We start from the raw sequence: 19543 nt of genomic DNA on the forward strand, positions 1-19543 counted from the left end.
TATAATATACATATACTCATATATATATATATATATATATATATATATATATATATATATATATATATATATATATATATATATATATATATATATATATATATATATATATATATATATATATATATATATATATATATATATATATATATATATATATATATATATATATATATATATATATATATATATATATATATATATATATATATATATATATATATATATATATATATATATATATATATATGTAATACTTTACTTTCCCATAGGTGACATAGGAGTACTAGTGATTTCATTTGTGTATTGTGTGAGCCATTTGCTGTGGCAGTGATCTGCCAACCTTAGAATCGCGCCACAGAGGACTGTCAAAGGGAAGGACCGCTGCCTTGCATGTCAGTCTGCTGAAGGTGTGAGGTGACCAAAGACCCTCGTCAAGAAAATAGGTATCTCCCTTCATCTTTTGCACTCACCTGTCTACCTAATTCATTCTGGTGCTGTGCCACTGATTACAACCAAAGATACATTCCCTTCCATTTATTTCACGGTTGCAGCTTTCATTATTCACTCATGGAATTTGCACTTTTGTTTAGTACTCATGATTTATTCATACATGTTGTTTTTCATGAGTGTGTGAATTTTATGATGGTAATATTTCATTTCTTTTTCTTTTTTCAACTTGTACAACATTATTTTCCAGCTATAAGTGTATTTTCTCTCTCTTTTCAGGATCTTGTTTTTTTTATTCACTTGACCTCATCCTTCCATCTACTATTGGAACCTCCTACTACTCCCTTTCCACTAAGAGAAGAATGGCAGACGATGAACATTCACTCATGGGTATAAAAGAAAAAAAGATCTAAGGATGTATTATACTGATATACTCAAGTCATTTGTAAAAGTGAAAGTTTGCTCTGTCAACAAAATCAGCTTGTACTGCTGCTCCTCTTTAATTTTTTCCTCGTTGTGATCATTACATACAGATGCTTGAACAACTCCACTACAGTCACTATAGGCTAAGGTGATATGGTAGCCATTCCTGTGCTCTCTTAGCAGTATGCCTGTTTGGTGCATCCATCACCCATAATGTTCTTGTCACTTTACAATATTTGTATATTTAATGTATTTTCTATCTCCTTAGTAATTAGTCATGCCTCAAGATGGTGTTTGAAAACATTGGTACAAATATATTGATAATATTGAAGCAAAATTTATGGCAATAAGTCAACATGCAATTTACATTACTTTAAAAAAGATCAGTTTGGGACAAGGCTGTTTGATAAATGTAGAGGAAAATATCCTATAAATATAGGAAATATTGAGAAGTGACAAGAACATTAAGAGTGCAACAACCAGGAGCCTGCAGGAGAGGAGACTGGAGGGAAGGAATTTAGGTTTCATATCAGCTTAACTTTAAGGGACTAATAGTAATGCAAATAATGATAACAATAATATTTTGGTTTATTTGAATGGCAGCCTTACAACTGATACTTTACATATTACAGGTACTTATTTACTAACATGCATACTTCAACTTAAGCATGCCCAACCCCATGGTGGCATCTTACTACTTGATACAATGGCTGCCAGATGGCACCAGATCAACCTAGTGGACTAGTCTTAGGATGGTCAGGCCACCCTGTGTGTATTTTTTCTTAGGAGTTTGTTTCTCGTACCTGGCAATGGGTCACAACTTCTGATTTATACTAGAGTCCGTATTCTGCATTGTGTGTGTGACCGTACATAGTTATCATCAGGTCTCACAGAATTTGTAACTGTCATTCCTCTGATTGTTAGAAGTCTTCGACTGCTAGAAATTCACAATTCATCAATGCAGAATATGTAGAATGAAATAGGTTCTTGACATAACTTTCTTGGATATAAATTGTTTTCACATCATATTACTACTTTTGGGAATAGTTAGACAGTGTAACATGATAAATAGAAGATTATGGACAACAGATTGACATGCAGTCTGTGCAAGGCAAGGCTTGTCCTAGTTTATGAAAACTGTTCGTACTGGTCCTGGCAGTTATTTATAATCATGCTTTATTGCATCAAAGAAGGACATTATTTACTTATCATTACTGATATTTATTGTTCAGTTGATGATACAAATTGTTGAAGATCATGTTATGGTATATACAGCCATGTTATCATGATGTTATCAAGAGTTCCAGTAGTCATAGACAGCACTATAGCATGGTGAACCCTGTCTTAGCACTTACGGGCGACATCACAAGATTATTGCCGGCCGTAGATAGACTTATGTCTAAAATGCGCCATATTGCTCGCTATGACAGACATCATTAGCTATAACGGGTTGTAGAATACTGACCCAGGTTCATAATCACTGCTAGGTGAACAGAGGCAACATAGACTGAAGTCTGCCCAAACTTCTGTCTTTACCCAAGATTCAAATCATAGCCATCCTGATCATGAGTCAGGCTCACTAACTACTGGATCACTAGGCTATTGCTACTACTGCAGTGGTGTACAGTATGGTGTTCCTGGACACAAATTAGTTGTAAAAAATTTGCCTACATACTTGTTCATAATGCTCCTCCTTTCTCTCTTCTGGTTGTCATTACATACAGACCTTTGCATAACATTTATTATTTAAGGTGAGATACTCCAATATTCTCTGTTTCTCTCTCCTGCTCATTACCTGGACACATGCAACATTCCTTGTAAATGTATCAATCAATCACATTTGTGTGTGGCTTCCAAAACTTGATATCAACATCAATAATAAACACTTTAGAAAAATGGCATAAGGAATGTAAGATTATTTTAGATACAGGAAGACTTGTTTTTATTTTATTTTTTATATTGATAAAATTGATAAATATGGTAAATTACATCTAAGACCATAATTTTTGTACTGCATTATATTTCATATTTTCATGTGTTAGATAGCATAATGAAAATTGAGGATCCTTTCTAAAGAATTCACAGTCTTTAAATGTTTGACTTGGAGATTATCTTGTGTGTCATATATTAATGTGTACACTTTTGTTCTGCTTCATGTGTGCTATTTTGAGATGTGTTTTTGTCATGCTACAGTGAAGAGAGTACCATATATATTTTGCAGTGTTAGTTATTATACTAAATAACAAAGTAAAATAAAAAGTGTGGAGCTTTTTATAGACAAGTGGTTGTTCATTGAGGTGGCAATAAAGTCAATCATATTTACTGGATTACTTGTGCATCTCCAATTATACTTCATGTACATATTGATTATGTATATAACTCTTGTGTAGATAAGATGTTTTTATGAGTTTGAATTCATCTTATATTATACTTATATAATTCTTACTATTTGAGACATGACAAACATTTCCATCAGGAATTCCAGAAAATGACCAAATCAGTGGAAATGATAATGAAAGAAGGTAATAAGAAACCCAGTCAGTTAATTCACACTGATGAATTGCGATTAATAAATGAGTGACATTCATTGAACCCATTCGTGAATCAGGATCAATGATACATTTAGTGTGTGTACCTTTCAATATTATAACATACATATACATAGAGCTTACAGTAAGTTTTCCTAATATTTTGTGGTGATGTTCTTCAGAGAAATTAGGACAAAGTTTTGAGTCGAGTTCTTTGCTGGAAAAATTAATTGTGATTTTGGAACCTCTATAAGTGCTGTAATACCTCGGCTTACGACAGATTTTGTAGATGTGCAACTTGTAAGATGAGCATATGTATCAAGCAAAATTTGCTTTAGGATACAAGCATAACTTGGAAAACTGGGCAAAAAGAGCTGATGGTTCTCCTCTGTCACAGCTCTTCTTCTCGTGACCTGTTAAGCTTTGTAGCTCTCCGTAGGTTATCATTCCTTGCTTCTATTGTTTAGTTTCTTGTATACCTTCTTTACTCTGTTACACTTACTCAATTTTTTAACTCTTTAGGACATTTTGTAGAATTTACTGACTTCATTTTATCTCTGTCCTCTTCTTGTAACCCCCATGCCTTTCCTTTTTGTGATGGCCACTGCTGCTACCACAAGGTGGCTTCTCTGATCCAAATGTCTATCCCACTCCACTATCAGGAGTGCACTGGGCCTCATTGCTCTACAGAACCTGCAGTTTTATTGCCTGTCACCTTTCACATGTATCTCTAGCATTGTCAGCATCTTTGCACTCTTACCTTACTCTCCTACATTATTTTGTCACCAGGTTTATGCATTATTGTAACTTTACATTATTAAAACTATGGTCTGCATTATGTAGCAGCCTTTAATTTAAAAGAAGGTACTTATTAGGAGGGTGATAGTAATTTGTTCACATAATAGTGCTTAAAATTACTTCTATAAGTACATTTCCTCTTTAATGGAATGAACCATACATGTATCCATTAATCTTTATGGTGAAAATTCTTGATCTATCAGTAAATTGAACTACAAGTCTGTACCAGAAATGGATTATACACACAATCCAAGGTGCTGTTGTACCTGCATCATTATTTCTGGTATGAAAAAAATATGAATGATTTTTTTATTTATTATTATTATTATTATTATTATTATTATTATTATTATTATTATTTTATTTATTTATTTTTTTATTTTTTATTTGCATAATTTATTTTATCAATTGGTGAATACTGAAGTAGACAAAAGAACGAGGCCTGTAATAGGTACACAGATTTACCTAAAGCACATCCTAACATTCCCAGGCTCACCCAGACATGCAAATCTCATCCAAGCACACACTCAGAACAGGCTATGCTACATCCAAAATGCAGCCAAACACAGCAACCTGTACTGAACACACTCAAAACACACCAACTGATATCCCACAAGGAGCATGTAAGTTGTATAGATGGAGTGCAAAATAAGCTGGTAAAACAGTGGGGTTAATCAAAGGATAATGTATTGCTGTAGGTATGTAATGTATTGGATAAGTGTAGTGTTGAGGGTAGGAATCCTTATTTACATAATTTTTAGTGTATAGTAATCTTATAAAATTAAATTTCCATGTAATATAATGCACTGTTTGGTTATTGTAGATAAAGGATTGTCTGATACTTTTTTCCCAGTATTTAAAAGGGTCTCATCCTTGTATTTTATTATTTATCAGTTTTTTATTTTTTTTTTTTTTTTTTATTCAATAGAGACCTTGGCCTGATATATTGATAGATGGATTATTTTATTTATTTTATTTACTTACCTTGTAGCTTGCTTTTGATATGGCCAGTCATGAAAAATGTGTGTGCCAGTAGCTCACAAGTCCATACGTATAGTTTGACATATTTCTAGTACCTACACTAGAAGGCTTACAGAGACATGTAGAGTGTGGCCTGTGCTCGGCAACTCAGACGTGTATGTAGATCTTAAGATGAAGCAAAGACCAAGCTAGGTTGTGATGCAAACATTCTGAACCATTTTCTTATTTTATTTTATTATTTTTTTTTATTTATGTATCTATATTTTCATTAATTTGATTTTTAATTTCCTATTTTTTTCTTTATTTAACATGTATATATAATTTTTTAGAATCTCTCTCTCTCTCTCTCTCTCTCTCTCTCTCTCTCTCTCTCTCTCTCTCTCTCTCTCTCTCTCTCTCTCTCTCTCTCTCTCTCTCTCTCTCTAGCACCTAATGATGATAAACATGGCTTTCAATGTAATACATAGTAGAGAATGTTTTTGCAATGCCCAACAAGTTTATAATCATATGAAGCATCAGTATGATTATTTAGATGCACCCAGTGATACAGGCTATTTGCACAGGGAAATTAACATGGAATAAGTGATGATGTTGATCCTGCAATGTAATGTTAACAGCTTGTGTGTCTTGTGGTGTGAAATTAATTAACTGAGACTGCTATGGCTTTGTCTCAAGCTTCATATAATGATTTCGTATAATTTTGAAAGGCTACTAACAGCAAACAGGGTTGGAGTAGTTCGGATTTTTTTATGTTTATTTTATTTCTCCTCTGTGAAATAATCTCTGGTTACCGATTTGAAGTAATGACCATCAACCTGGATTACCAGTCAGAATCATATCCATGGTACACACCCAAACCACTCCTGTGAGGTGCAGGATATGTTGTGGCAAAGAGAGCGGTGGTGGTGGTTACGAGTGAAAACATGTTTCCTTTAAGTATGAAAATCAAACACTCCAAATATTCTATTGTGAGAAGAGAGAAAAGATTAGGTTTGATAAATGAACTTAACATATGTATAACTAAACCTAACACTTTCAAGCTCTCACTCCAAAAAGATGACTAAGATCACTGATATACAGATGATCCCAGATTTCATTAATGTCAAGACCAGGAAAATGTCACTTGACCATTTAAAGTTTTGATGTTTGCCATATGTTTTTACCATAATATATGTTGAAACAACTTGTATACTATGTAATTTTAACTGGAACTTATTTGCATAGAAAACTAGAAAAAACAAAATCAGAAATACTCAGTCCATTCTGCAGTCTGGAAAGAGGAGGCTGAATTCCCTGCAGTTACTGGTAGTGCTGTGGCTCAGACTGCTGATGGTCTAAAACAATTTGTAACTGGGATTTTTTTTTTCATTTCCTGTTCATTAGTGCATTTTATAGACTGAGAAACTTGTCTCTACATCCACACCAGCCATCATCAATTTCATTAGAAATTTCTTCAATCTTGTTCATAGGTACAGGTTAGTTAGTGGTTCCATCGGAAACAAGCCCCACAGTCTTAGGCTTTGGCTTTTTTCAGTGGAGAAGAAACCACCTTAACAAAAAGGTATTTATAATGTATTTTCAGAATTTTTTTGTAAAGAAATACTTCACATTCTTTTACATGTTTTCCTGATCTTTAATGGACACACACATTGTCATGTGGCAGCTAACATGAAGTTATTGATCATAGTTTGATTGCATGAACACAATAATTTCTTGTCCAAAACAACATTTACCACATACTTGCAGTTACATAAATCACCTTTTTATTTAAGATTTTTTTTTTTTTTTTTCCTCCACTTACAATGGGTCTTTCAAAATGTAAGACATGTTTGTCAGAATGTTATTTGAGTCAGAGACTTCAGCAAGTATATGATATGTGGGAACCTAACTGTTTTGTGTGAGAAAGGTTGGCAGCACTCAGAAATTATGTAGTTTTTGAAATTGTAGTTCAATATTGATGGTAAATGTACAACTGTCCTAAGTAGTGATGTCATAAAGTTCAGTTAATTTCATTTTCTACATGAAGTGTAAATTAGTACATAGACTAATGGTGTATTTTAACAGTTCTGTAAAAACTAAGAGGAGTTATTAATGTAATTGATGGAGACACACATCTCATACTGATTTTGTTTCTTTTTTATATATAGGGTGTTTCAGAAAAAATGCCAGGATTTTGATCTCCATTTATTAAAAAACTAATAATGACAAAAGAACAAACTGTAGTGCTATCAAAAGCAAACTTGATGGCAATTTATCCCTTGTCTAAGTGAACTTCTTGAAGTTCATGTTTTCAATATGAGTGCCGCATGGGTTGAAGCATGATTTAAGGCATACACAGAAATTCTCACCAACTATCTGGCATGTCTCTTGGGTCACACTGGTTGTGTATACCTCCACATTTTGCTTTAACGCAGTGAGTGTTGATGGTTTGTTGGCATAGACTTCAGCCCAGAACCAAAAATCAGGAGGACTGAGGTCAGAGACAATGCCAGAAAGTTGGTGAGAATTTCTGTGTACGCCTTAAATCATGCTTCAACCCACGCGGCACTCATATTGAAAACATGAACTTCAAGAAGTTTACTTAGACAAGGGATAAATTGCCATCAAGTTAGCTTTTGATAGCACTACAGTTTGTTTTGTCATTATTAGTTTTTGAATAAATGGAGATCAAAATCCTGGCATTTTTTCTGAAACACCCTCTAGAATATGACATCAATGCTTTGGGAAGCTGTATATGGTAAACTCATAACTGATCAGTTTTATGACTTACATGAGTGTTGATTACCTATATACATTTGTCATTAAAGTGATGTTACTATTATTATTATTGTTATTATTATTATTATTATTATTATTATTATTATTATTATTATTATTATTATTATTATTATTATTATTATTATTATTGTTATTATTATTATTTTATTATTATTATTATTGACAAATATTAGTTCTGTTATTTCTAGGAAAAAATGGATAGTTTCTTACTAACTGGCCAATGATTTTTAGGGGCCAGTTATGTTACTTAATCTAACATAACCTAACATAATCTAATATAACATATAGTATTGATTTTTCTTTGTTTAGATTGACTTAAAATGGATTTTATAACATCTGAAGATATTTTTACAGTGGCTGTAGTACCTGTTTGGATTAATGTTGATAAAATAATGTGAAAGGTGGACTGATTGCCTTCATTGGCAGCATGACAGGGCAGCAAGTGTGTGTCAAAACAAGGCACCGAAAAGTAAACTCAGACAGTAGACCACAGTGGTGAAGAATATGAACCCTTAGGTGTGGTTTGGTCTTAGCACATGGGATGCCTTGAGTAATGTGCAAGTGTGTCAAAGTGAAGCATTGGAAGGTGTGCCGAGATCATGGGCTTCATCGCAGGAAAGGGTGAACAATTTGATGTATTTTGGTCTGAGCACTTCTTCTAAGATAGAATGTCTCTATCAGTGTGACTGAAGGCTAACTTAAACCCACTCAAATGTATGTTTGGATTGGGATGGATGCATTTCTACTGTGTTAATGTGTGTGGAAGTGTGTGGTGCTGATGATGATCACAGTGGTTTAATGGGAAGAACAGCCAGTGTTCTGTGAGCTACCAATGTACTTTAGGTCTGTATCTCTGTAGTAGACCCGTGTGATTTATGAGAGAGGTCTGTAACTTGTTAGACATATCTTGTAAGGTCTTCTATAAGTGCTAGCAGGACCTCTTAATTTATGGTAAAAGGTCTTCAGTGCAGGACCTCCTGTAGCATATACGAGACCTAAATTGCAGGATCTGTGAGTTACAAAGCCTGTAAAAGGTCTAAGATGTAGGACTTATAACTTTTGAGGTCTATAAAAGGTCTACAATGCTGGGCCTATAAAATGTCTGTAATGCCAGAATTGTAATTTTTACCCAGGCCTGTGTAGGGTCTAGAGTGGAGGAGTTGTAAGTTATTATGCATGTAAATGGTCTGGAATGAAGAAACTTTAACTTGTATGGTCTGTAAAATGTTTGCAGTGCAGAAACTGTAACTTATGAGGCCCATTATGTAAGGCAAGACCTTCTGCTTCAACTCAGTAGGCCTGTAAGATGAATGACCAGCTTTATGAGGTCTAGGAATGGTGTGTGGATGCAACAGACAAACGTACACTCACTCCCTGGACTCAAGAATCCTAATTGTTGGATGACCACAAGATGTATTAGGAATTTCAGGTAACTGGAATGTTATATGTATTTTTATGAAACTCTTTAAGTATTCTGTGAATATCTTAAAGAGTTGATAGAAGTCTTATGAAAGCCAATTTTTGCTGTTTCAAACATTATAAAACTGAAACCTTTATCAATGCTGTGTTTATATTTCATCCTTGTGCATCAGTGAGATGGAAGCTATTACAGTACTCTACCTAAATGTACAATATCTTAGGAATTTTATGATATACATATTGTCAGTGAAATGAAAGAAGGGTAAGCTAATAGGTAGTTATATTGATATTTTCCCATTCATCCTTGAAAATTATTATGACTGGAAAGTAAGGAACATAGATAAAAAGTCCATTTCAGTCATCTAAAACTATATGAGAATCCAACTATAATATTCTGGCATTTCTTAACTAAAGTCTTCATTGTAGAAGATTGTAAGAGAAGAACAACTGAAAGAAAAGTATGTGAGGATTGGGTGGGAAAAAACACTCCTATTTTGAAAATATGGTCAAGGATACATGTATAATGCCATAACTCACAGAACACCATGTATTATTTCTTGTGGCTTCATAATTAATATCAACACACAGTTATCTCTAAAAGACCTTGAAAAATTGAACAAAAGTACTGTGTTGGAGGGATGGTGTTTTGAGCCCTGGCCTCTCCATCCCTCATCAACTTTACTTTTTAAAGTCAAACCATTTGAATGCCTAATGATTTGGCCACTTTTATGTGTGGACACATGGTGGCCTCCCCTAAAGTTATTCCAAGGCTGCAATCACCATCCCTTAGGCTGCTTTCACACAAATGATTTTTGCCAGTCCAACAAGTGCAGCATGGCAGTCACTTGGTACCTGGACATCTACAGTGAATGTGTGGTGTCTGCCGCAGGCTGTTCCTCTCAACATTTGCTTCAGTGTCTGCTTGTCATATTTGTTAGTGCCGCACTGCCTCTCAGTGATGGATGTCATAAAACTTATGAATTTAGTGAGAACACTGAAAGATATCTGTTGTCTTGATTATATTACTTAGAAATAATTAGTACTTAAAATTTTGTTCATGTGAAAGTAGCCATAATCCATCATTATAAATATATTGCCAAATTTAACCTAGGCCATGATATTGTAAAAACAGTAGATATTCTACAGAACAGCATATTCTATATGAAAAAGGAAATGGATGTAATAGAATTTTATAAATGGTTGATGTCATTTTTTTTTTTTTTTTTTGTTTTATGTACACAGTTGGCCCTCTAATTCAAGCAGTTTTCTTACCCATATTTCTAACAAAAGCAACACCTGTCATCTTTCTTTCATGCCAGCTGTTATTGGCTTTAAGCTGCCTCTCGACTCCCACGTGTGTCATAAAGGCCTGCCTTCTTCCTCTCCCCCTCTACTTCCTTCCTCTCTGTTCCTTTTCCCCACCCCTATGCTTCTTATACCTCCTTCACCTGCACCTCTCTCTCTCTCTCTCTCTCTGCTGTAGATAAACATCAGAGACAGCTCTAGCCAATGACAGCTGTCATGAAAAAAAGTATGACATAATTTCTGATAGAGATGTAAATAAGAAAACTGCTTCATTAAGTAGGGAACCGACATGCATACATGTGTATACACATGTCACTGTGCTTGTTTGTTCAATATATGTATTTATCTATCAACTCTATCTATTTATTCACACACACACACACACATGATGAGCCCTGCTCGAACCCTGTGCAATACAATTAAGAAAATACACACATACACACAACGCGTACTGTAGTGGTTACCTTATTAGGCTCACAACCGAGAGGGCTCGGATTCGAGTCCCGGGCGCGACAAGGTAAACGGGAGAGCCCCTGTTCACCTAACAGCAAGTAGGTACGAGATGTAACTCAAGGGGTTGTGGCCTTGCTGTCTTGGTGTGTGGAGTGTGGTGTGGTCTCAGTCCTACCCAAAGATTTAGTCGGGCAGATATGTAAAACAGATGTGCCTTTGGTGATACAAGCATGAAATTTGGCACACAGCTAGGGTAGTATCTTACAAAGATTTTTGGATATAGAGACATTCCAGATTCTTTCCAGGGCCAAAATGGCAGCCATTTTACAAAATAGCCGATTTTGTGTTGTATGTGACTTAGGGTTCATGTGAATACAACCATATTTACTTATTGAAGAAGCATACCAGTGGTTTTATTCAACTAAATATTTATTGTAGCAAATAAGAGACAGCATATAACCTAACATCAACTTACATAGTAAAAATTATACAGTGGAACCTCTAGATCCAGGTAACAAAATTTAGTATATGCATAGATGCATGTTAACATACATGTAATTAGCATCTGTGATCTCTCTTGTCCCAACACATCATTCTACTCTCTCATATACTCCCCGCCACAGTGACATAGAGCTGTACACTGGAGTGCAGCCTTGGCACACTTGCACTGTCCTCTGCATCCCTTTTTGCAGCCACACCTTAGTAGTTGCCAACATGCCTCAGTTGCCTCTTGGAGGGTTGTCCAGTCCGTGGAGATGCTTAGCACCTTATCATAGGAGACGGAGAGACCCAAGTGGAACAGAGTGTCAACCAGGTCTCGTTTGCGAGTCTTTGTGTGCATCAGCATTCCTAGGTACACAGGCAAGGAGGTCTCCCGATTGTGGCCGTGCGTGATAGACTCAATACTTATACTCTGTCGGCAGCACGCGTAGCTGTTGAACATGAGGAGCTGTGAGATTGGTGTTGATGCAGATGAGTGGCCTGACTGCTCTTGGATCGTGGGACCATTCAGGATCATAGCAACTAGTGCCAGGAGAGAATTTGGCACAGATTGTTTTTGACAGAGGGCGTCAAATGAACCACTGAAAGTTGTCTTCATCTTCAACATATGTCTTCGGACTATGTTCGCAGCTCTAGCAAGATGAACACCATCACTATCAGCATCGTGTTCACAGGCCTTGTGAAGGGCTGATCCAATGTCCTTGTTGAAAGCAAGCAGAACATCTCGCCAGGTTTGTGCTCCTCCATGTCCGGAAAATATGCCATGATCTGGTACTTGAGTTTGGTCGAGTGGACACATCCAGGCAAGACTGTTCCAAGATGTTTCAGCTGGTTGCTGTACAAACTTGTTAGATCTGCCAGCTTAAACACTGGTGCCACATGAGAGTCTATGCAGGCATCATCGATGTAGGACACCAGTTCTCCGAGAGCTATGCCATGATTGATATCATCCTGGTCATCCAAAGTTCTCTTTGTGTCCCTTGCTTTGTTATAGAGGGAAACCAGACACTTCACATGGTACAGGGGATCTTGTGCCATCATATCTCCAGCACTCAGTTTAACAATAAGTGACTTGTCTTCTAGTTTCAGAGCACATTTCCTGACCTGTCTGTCCAGGTTGAAGGTAGAAGCTTTGCGCAGAGACTCGTTACCTGCTGGCTTGTCACTAAAGAAACACGTTTTGAGCAGTGTCTCTGAGCGGTCCACACTCTGACGGGTAAACTTTGGTGTCATGTCTTCGGTATCGCGATTGGTTGTTTTCCTCTTCTCTGCCCGAGTCAATTGAGTTTTGTTGTATTGTAATCTGCACGAATCATGCCACTTAGCCCTGTGGTGCTGGAAGGTGGACTCAATACCCTCACCATCGTCTAAGCGGGACATGTCGAGAGATTTTGGGAGGCAGTCGATCTCACTGAACCTGAGAAGGTTGTCTGCAAGAGTCTGGTATCCAGATCCTCCTGTGCTTTGCTTGGAGTCAGCTGGACAATGAAGAGGTTCAGTGGTGTCCATCTGACACAACACACATAGGTTCCAGTCTGTCTGGTTAATTGATGTAACAGTTGTACTTGGCCCTCCCTGCTGGGGGTCTAATAGTTTGAAATTCTTGGCCATTGTCTCGAAGAACCCTCTGGGAAGAACCACCACCAAGTAGGGGATTAGTGTATGGCTACACTACAGTGGAGTTATCACCTGAAAACAGAGAAGAGTTAAAATATTGAACCCCAGCCCAGAGGAGATGCATAATTATATACACAATAGAGATTTGGGTGACTGGCACTCGATGTCCCCAATAGGCCACCATACATTATTTCTTTGCGCTGTTCAGGACCATATTAAAACCAAATCAATAGGAACACACCAATGTAGTTTCAACATTTCTATTATGCAATTATAAAAGTGATACAGTGAGTACATCAATATCGATTTCGCAAATTTGTGCATTTAATCACGACATTGCTAGCTACTGGTATGTAATTATTAATGGAGATATTCATGGGGTCTAAGTTCCTTTCACCAAGTTTGATTTTCATTTATCCATTTATATTTCCAGGAACAATATTCAGGTGTCATTCAGATGCATGATTATGTTTCAGAGCTCTTATTCCAGCCATGTATTATTGCGATGGTAAACTATTATCTATGCCCCTCATAGGTCACCGTAGATGCATATTTTTAGTCAAATATGAAATAGATAATAAAGCATGTGCATACTAGTTGATAATAATCATATTACACTCAATACATTGTGTTTTGCAATAAGCACATATGACTTTGCTGATCTTGTAGGCAGAGTTTAGTTATTCGTGGCAGCCATTTTGTAAAATGGCCACCATTTTGACCCTAGGGGTGATCTGGAATGTCCCTATATCCAAAATGTTTCCTAAGGGTATGCTATAACTGTGTACCAAATTTCATGCTTGTATCATCAAAGGCACAAAACTACCAGAATATTTCACAGATCTGCTGGACTAATTGGTCAGTATGAACTCTGAGCTCTCTCCGTGGACCGTAGGGGGGAGGTTAGCTGGGTGACCAGCAGAAGACCGTGTAGTATACACACACACACACACACACACACAGCGTATTGTTATTACAATTTCGTATATATCATGATTTTTAGTTCTTATTTCTAAGAAATCTTAAATTACGAGAGAGAGAGAGAGAGAGAGAGAGAGAGAGAGAGAGACTCGTATTCAGAAATGCCTTGCTCTCTCATCACATTTTCCCAAGGCCACAGAGACGACTACCGAGGTTCTCAAGACAGTTTCTCCTTTTGATTTACTTACCATTCTTGCCAATCTATCACCAGAACCACAAAAATGCCCTTGAAAATACGATATCTTCAACTAGAGCCTTGGGAATAACAGTGATGGTGAGAGGGCAAAGCGTTTCATAATATGGACCAGAGAGAGAGAGAGAGAGAGAGAGAGAGAGATAGGTGGTTATTAGATGAAGGTTTAAAGGATGGGGCGTGAGGAATATAGAAACGAGGAGATAGTGGGAATACGGAGGTGGACATGGAGTGTGGCTGAGAAAGGTGTGGCTTAATTGACACGTGGCTGAAAATAAGGTATAGGTATAAGGAGGCTACGTCATCTAATAGCGAGCAGTCTGTAAAAGGAAACTAGATCAAGGTAAAAAAAAATATCGCTGGGATGATTTTTCATTACTTCTTACGTAAATGAAATCATCCGTCGGACAACTCTCGCCTGCGCCGATTTTTCATAATACTTACCGTTACTCCCCACTTTTGTAGTGTTTTGGATATAATTACACTCCTTGGATCACATGAGGTCCTGTCACTATTAGCTGGCAAGGCAGCCCCATAACGCGCTGGACTTGTGTTGTGAGGCGCCGCTGCAGGTGCGCCAGTGACGCTGATGTTTAATGAAAGTTCAAAGATAATAAATAATTCAAGGCATTTTCAAGATCTCTGATCGGAAGCTGACGCCATTGAAATAAGAATCAAAGAGCTAGGCGTTCATGATTTTCATAATGTATTTAGCTTAAAAGATGAGGAATTCTGCTGGTTGTCAGCGGTGAGGCTGCGGCATGACACCCGCAATCACGGAACCATCACGCTTCGTAGCGTTTAAATGTGATGATAGCGGTGGTGGTGGTAAAGAGAATGAAGATAGTGTTGATGTTGGTGATCACGATGGCATTGAAGGTTGGTTATTATAAGGATGATGCGGAATAATAATAAGGATGACCGTGCTGACTGTGATGATTGTAAGCTGTTAAGACTTTAGTAACTGTACCTCCTGTAATACCGGTAATACAGTAAAATAATAAAGATATATCTATAAAATGAAAATAACCTCCGTGTGGTATAGTGCACCTGTCCTGTAACAGCGCGCCGGCCGCTTCCATCAGGTGTGCCTGAACTGCAGCATGGGCCCGCGGCCGAGGCGTGACCACCATCAATAAAAGAACACTCCAGAGCGAGTTACCTTCTCCAATAACTAATAATATCATGCCTGTCGCTCTCACGTTTGGGAGGTCACGCATTTCTAAATGTCGATATAAATGTCTGAGAGAAAACCAGTAATGTGAAAATTATAGGATATGAATAATAGTAATATATCCTTTAACATTTTGTGTGTGTGTGTTTCACTGTTTGATCTGCTGCAGTCTCTGACGAGACAGCCAGACGTTACCCTACGGAACGAGCTCAGAGCTCATTATTTCCGATCTTCGGATAGGTCTGAGACCAGGCACACACCACACACTGGGACAACAAGGTCACAACTCTTCGATTTACATCCCGTACCTACTCACTGCTAGGTGAACAAGGGCTACACGTGAAAGGAGACACACCCAAATATCTCCACCCAGCCGGGGAATCGAACCCCGGTCCTCTGGCTTGTGAAGCCAGCGCTCTAACCACTGAGCTACCGGGTGTGTGTGTGTGTGTGTGTGTGTGTGTAACGCTATCTAATAATGGTCTTTGGTTGAGATTATGTTTGAAATACTTAGACATCAATCAAATGACTGCGCCCGCATCGTCAAATACTTGTGGGCTCTTGGGAACAGCTATTTTCAAGATCCACCTAAGTTATTGCTTGGTTTTTTATTGATGTTTTTCGCAAAAAGAGGTGTAGGATAATTGCAAAACTATACCAAGAATCAAGACAATATAGGTAGCAGTAAAACCTTTGCATCGTCTAATACGTAGAGTGTATCAAAATACGTATATTACCATAGAAGTAAGAGTTCTCTAGCCACCGAGGTTGTACTTACTTTTACGGTCTATTTTAATATAAGTTTGAAAATTGCCAATGTATAGGAAAATTTAACGACTTTTCTTTATCTGTAGATAGTGGAGACAAATATGATCGCTGATCGGACAGGTGGGCGCATGGGCTTCCGCAGAAAAAAAAAAAGAAAAGAAATTGCAAGGGCGGGGCGGTACCATCTATATCCTGTACATGGATTCTTTTATTCAATCTATGTAAAATATTTTTGGTGACAGTAACGCACCATATTTTCATATGTTTACCCTACATCCAAAAGAAATGAAGCAAAGAGAAAGAGGTGAATTCAAGAAAATAGTTTTTTCTATCCATTGAAATTGAAAATCTTGTTGAAATTAAGCACTAGCGTGGTATGACGTGCAAAAGCATAAGGGCCCAGCTAGTGGATGACAAATCTCTGGGTATGATTGAGATGTTGAAGGAGACTATTCTGATCCCTGCTGTGTGCAAGGCTATCCTCACCGCACTGACTCTGTCTGCAATATCATGTGGTGTGGATAGGTCTTTCAGTACAATGCGCAGAGTGGAAACCTGGTTAAGGTCAACAGTGAGTGATGAACATCACCGTGACAAAGTGAACAGCCAGACCTCACAGATAATGAACAAGGTGATTGACAGGTTTAGCAGAAATCCCTAACGACTCCAATCCCTGTTCAACAATAGCACTACTAATGATAAAGATACCTGAGTAATAGAATGATTACGGTAATAAACTCTTGATATATGTACGTACATGGTATTCTATTCATTTTGCATTTTCCATGTAATTTTCTATTCATTTTGTATTTATCTTACATCTTTTCACTTTCCATAAATTCCAGGGGGAGCAAATGGTCCCCTTTGCCCCCCCCCCTCCCTCCTTGCGGACGCCCATGGATGGCTGGGCGGCTGCGCGCGGCGTGAGTGGTGACTATTTGGCGCTGCCTTGCCGGCGGCAGGACAAAGCTTGCAGAGCGACCGGCCGACCACCTGTCAATTTCTCCGCCTTGTCTTAGTGGTCGTCATCCTCTTCCTTCTCCCTCTGCTCCGTCTCCGTCTTTTCAACACAATTTGACGTCTTTGAAGGTTGGTATCATTAGAATTCTTCATATATATATATATATATATATATATATATATATATATATATATATATATATATATATATATATATATATATATATATAGAGAGAGAGAGAGAGAGAGAGAGAGAGAGAGAGAGAGAGAGAGAGAGAGAGAGAGAGAGAGAGAGAGAGAGAGAGAGAGAGAGAGAGAGAGAGAGAGAGACGCGCGTGCACACACACACACACACACACACACACAAAACACACACACACACACACACACACACACACACACACACACTCTCTCTCTCTTACGTCAAGTATGTTTTTCAATTCGTATGACAAATACTACAACTCTAACTCTCTCGTAATGTCAAAGACAGAACGAAGAATTAGTGTGTTACCCATTTTATTGTGTATTTTTATTCCTGTATATTCGGTCTGTTATTAAGATTGTTTTATAATTACAGATTAATTCCTTATAACTATTCATAGTATACTGTACAGGGTCTGAGCTACAACTATGTGGTCTTGTCTCTTGCCTCCAGTTGATGCATGGAAACTCCTCGCCGCTTCGATCTATTTCCGTGTGTGTGTGTGTGTGTGTGTGTGTGTGTGTGTGTGTGTGTGTGTGTGTGTGTGTTTTATATGAAACTTTATACAATGCAGGGAACTCGCTCTTCCCTCGGGGCTGGGGCTCTTATAACCAGGTCACTCCCATGCTTCCCCTTCTGTGTCCCTTAATTGTTTCTCCTTCTTTCTTGTCCTCCCTATCCTCCTCCTCCTCCTCCTCCTTCATCATATAACGTATCACTCCTCCTCCTCCGCCTCCTCCTCCATCATATAACGTATCACGTCCTCCTCCTCCTCCTTCTCCTCGTTAGTCGTACTAAGGGTCGCTATTCCTGCAATTATTGAGAGAGGGATGAGAGAGATCTAATCTACGGCCATTGTGTTTGTGGGTGGATGTTTGCTTGCTTGTTAGTGTAAGTTGTGCTGCGTTTGTAATGTAACTTGAGGAGGAGAGGCAGTATGAAGGAGGAGCCGGTATAAACACGTGACGAAACGATAATAATTTCCAGTGAGATCTAAAGCACTAAATCAGGGGATGCTGTGATTTTATCTTGCTTTATTTTTGCTTCTCACAAGTCGCAACGCAAGGGGGTAGTGACAGCTTGCCTTCTAAAGACAACGCTCTTCCTTCACATACACACACACACAAAAAAAAAAAAAAAAAAGTACATATAACACCTAATAACACACACACTTGTGATGCCGGAGTTCCACATTTCTCTCAAAGTCGTAAATTCAATATAGCGAGCCCTACACCTGCCTGGAGTCCCCGTCCGGGGAGGAATCATAAATGTCCCAGGTCGGACCGCTCTCCTCTGGTATCGACCCTAAATGTCTTGACAATCCCCTCATCTTTTTTTTTCTTCATTAACGTCTGCAACATTCGCGATCTTATAGCTAATTTTCAATCTATAAAACATCACCTCTCCTTTACTAAACCTCGTCTTCTTTTCTTCACAGAAACACGCGCAATTATCAGAGACAACTGACAATAGGCCATTCTCTGTTTTTTCCTACTTTTTCAATCGTAATTGTTACTCTGGTCGAGTGTGTGACTTCCTCGCAAAGTTCGTTTACTGCAGTATCGCCAAGAGACTGACAACCCGTGGAGAAGGATGCGCTGTATGGGACGTATGACGTTTAATTCCTTGTGCAAGAGAACTGCATGGATACAACAGCAGTGAGTCCAACACCGTGCTTTTGCTACTCTTCTCACTAATTCTTCTCTGACGCTTCTTCCTTACTCGTTCTTCTTATACTTTACTGACTTCTTACAGACTCATATTCCTACTGACTCGTGTTGGCTCTAAACCTACTTTCCTACAATATCTGTTACATCTAGATAGGTAATTCTACTACTTTACAGAATGTAATTGATCAATTTTGTGACTAAACATAAGAGCCACAACTCCACAATATAGTCAAGTACAAGATAAGCTGTAACCGACAATGCGACTATACCGGTAGGCTCCGCTCACCCGCTGCCACGGCCCTGGGACAAGCTCGGGCACTTCCAGCGGGTGACGCAACTCCC

General features: G+C 37.8%; 1 protein-coding gene and 1 long non-coding RNA gene across 3 annotated transcripts in view; both read left to right on the forward strand.

Moving 5' to 3' along the window:
• The first annotated feature begins 215 nt into the window (after positions 1-215).
• On the forward strand, positions 216-9518 carry LOC123512238. Its single transcript, XR_006677046.1, has 2 exons — positions 216-446; positions 730-9518. It is a non-coding gene; the product is annotated as an uncharacterized LOC123512238 (long non-coding RNA).
• A 7821-nt stretch (positions 9519-17339) lies between these two features.
• The window catches only part of LOC123512325 (glutamate receptor ionotropic, delta-1-like), a 129892-nt gene continuing 127688 nt past the window's right edge, over positions 17340-19543 (forward strand). For both annotated transcript variants that reach the window (XM_045268661.1, XM_045268662.1), the window contains exon 1: positions 17340-17458. The gene's annotated coding sequence lies outside the window, so the exon portion shown is untranslated. The remainder of the gene's footprint in view (positions 17459-19543) is intronic.

This window comes from Portunus trituberculatus, chromosome 33, assembly GCF_017591435.1.
Source record: "Portunus trituberculatus isolate SZX2019 chromosome 33, ASM1759143v1, whole genome shotgun sequence".
In the NCBI taxonomy this organism is placed as follows: domain Eukaryota; kingdom Metazoa; phylum Arthropoda; class Malacostraca; order Decapoda; family Portunidae; genus Portunus; species Portunus trituberculatus.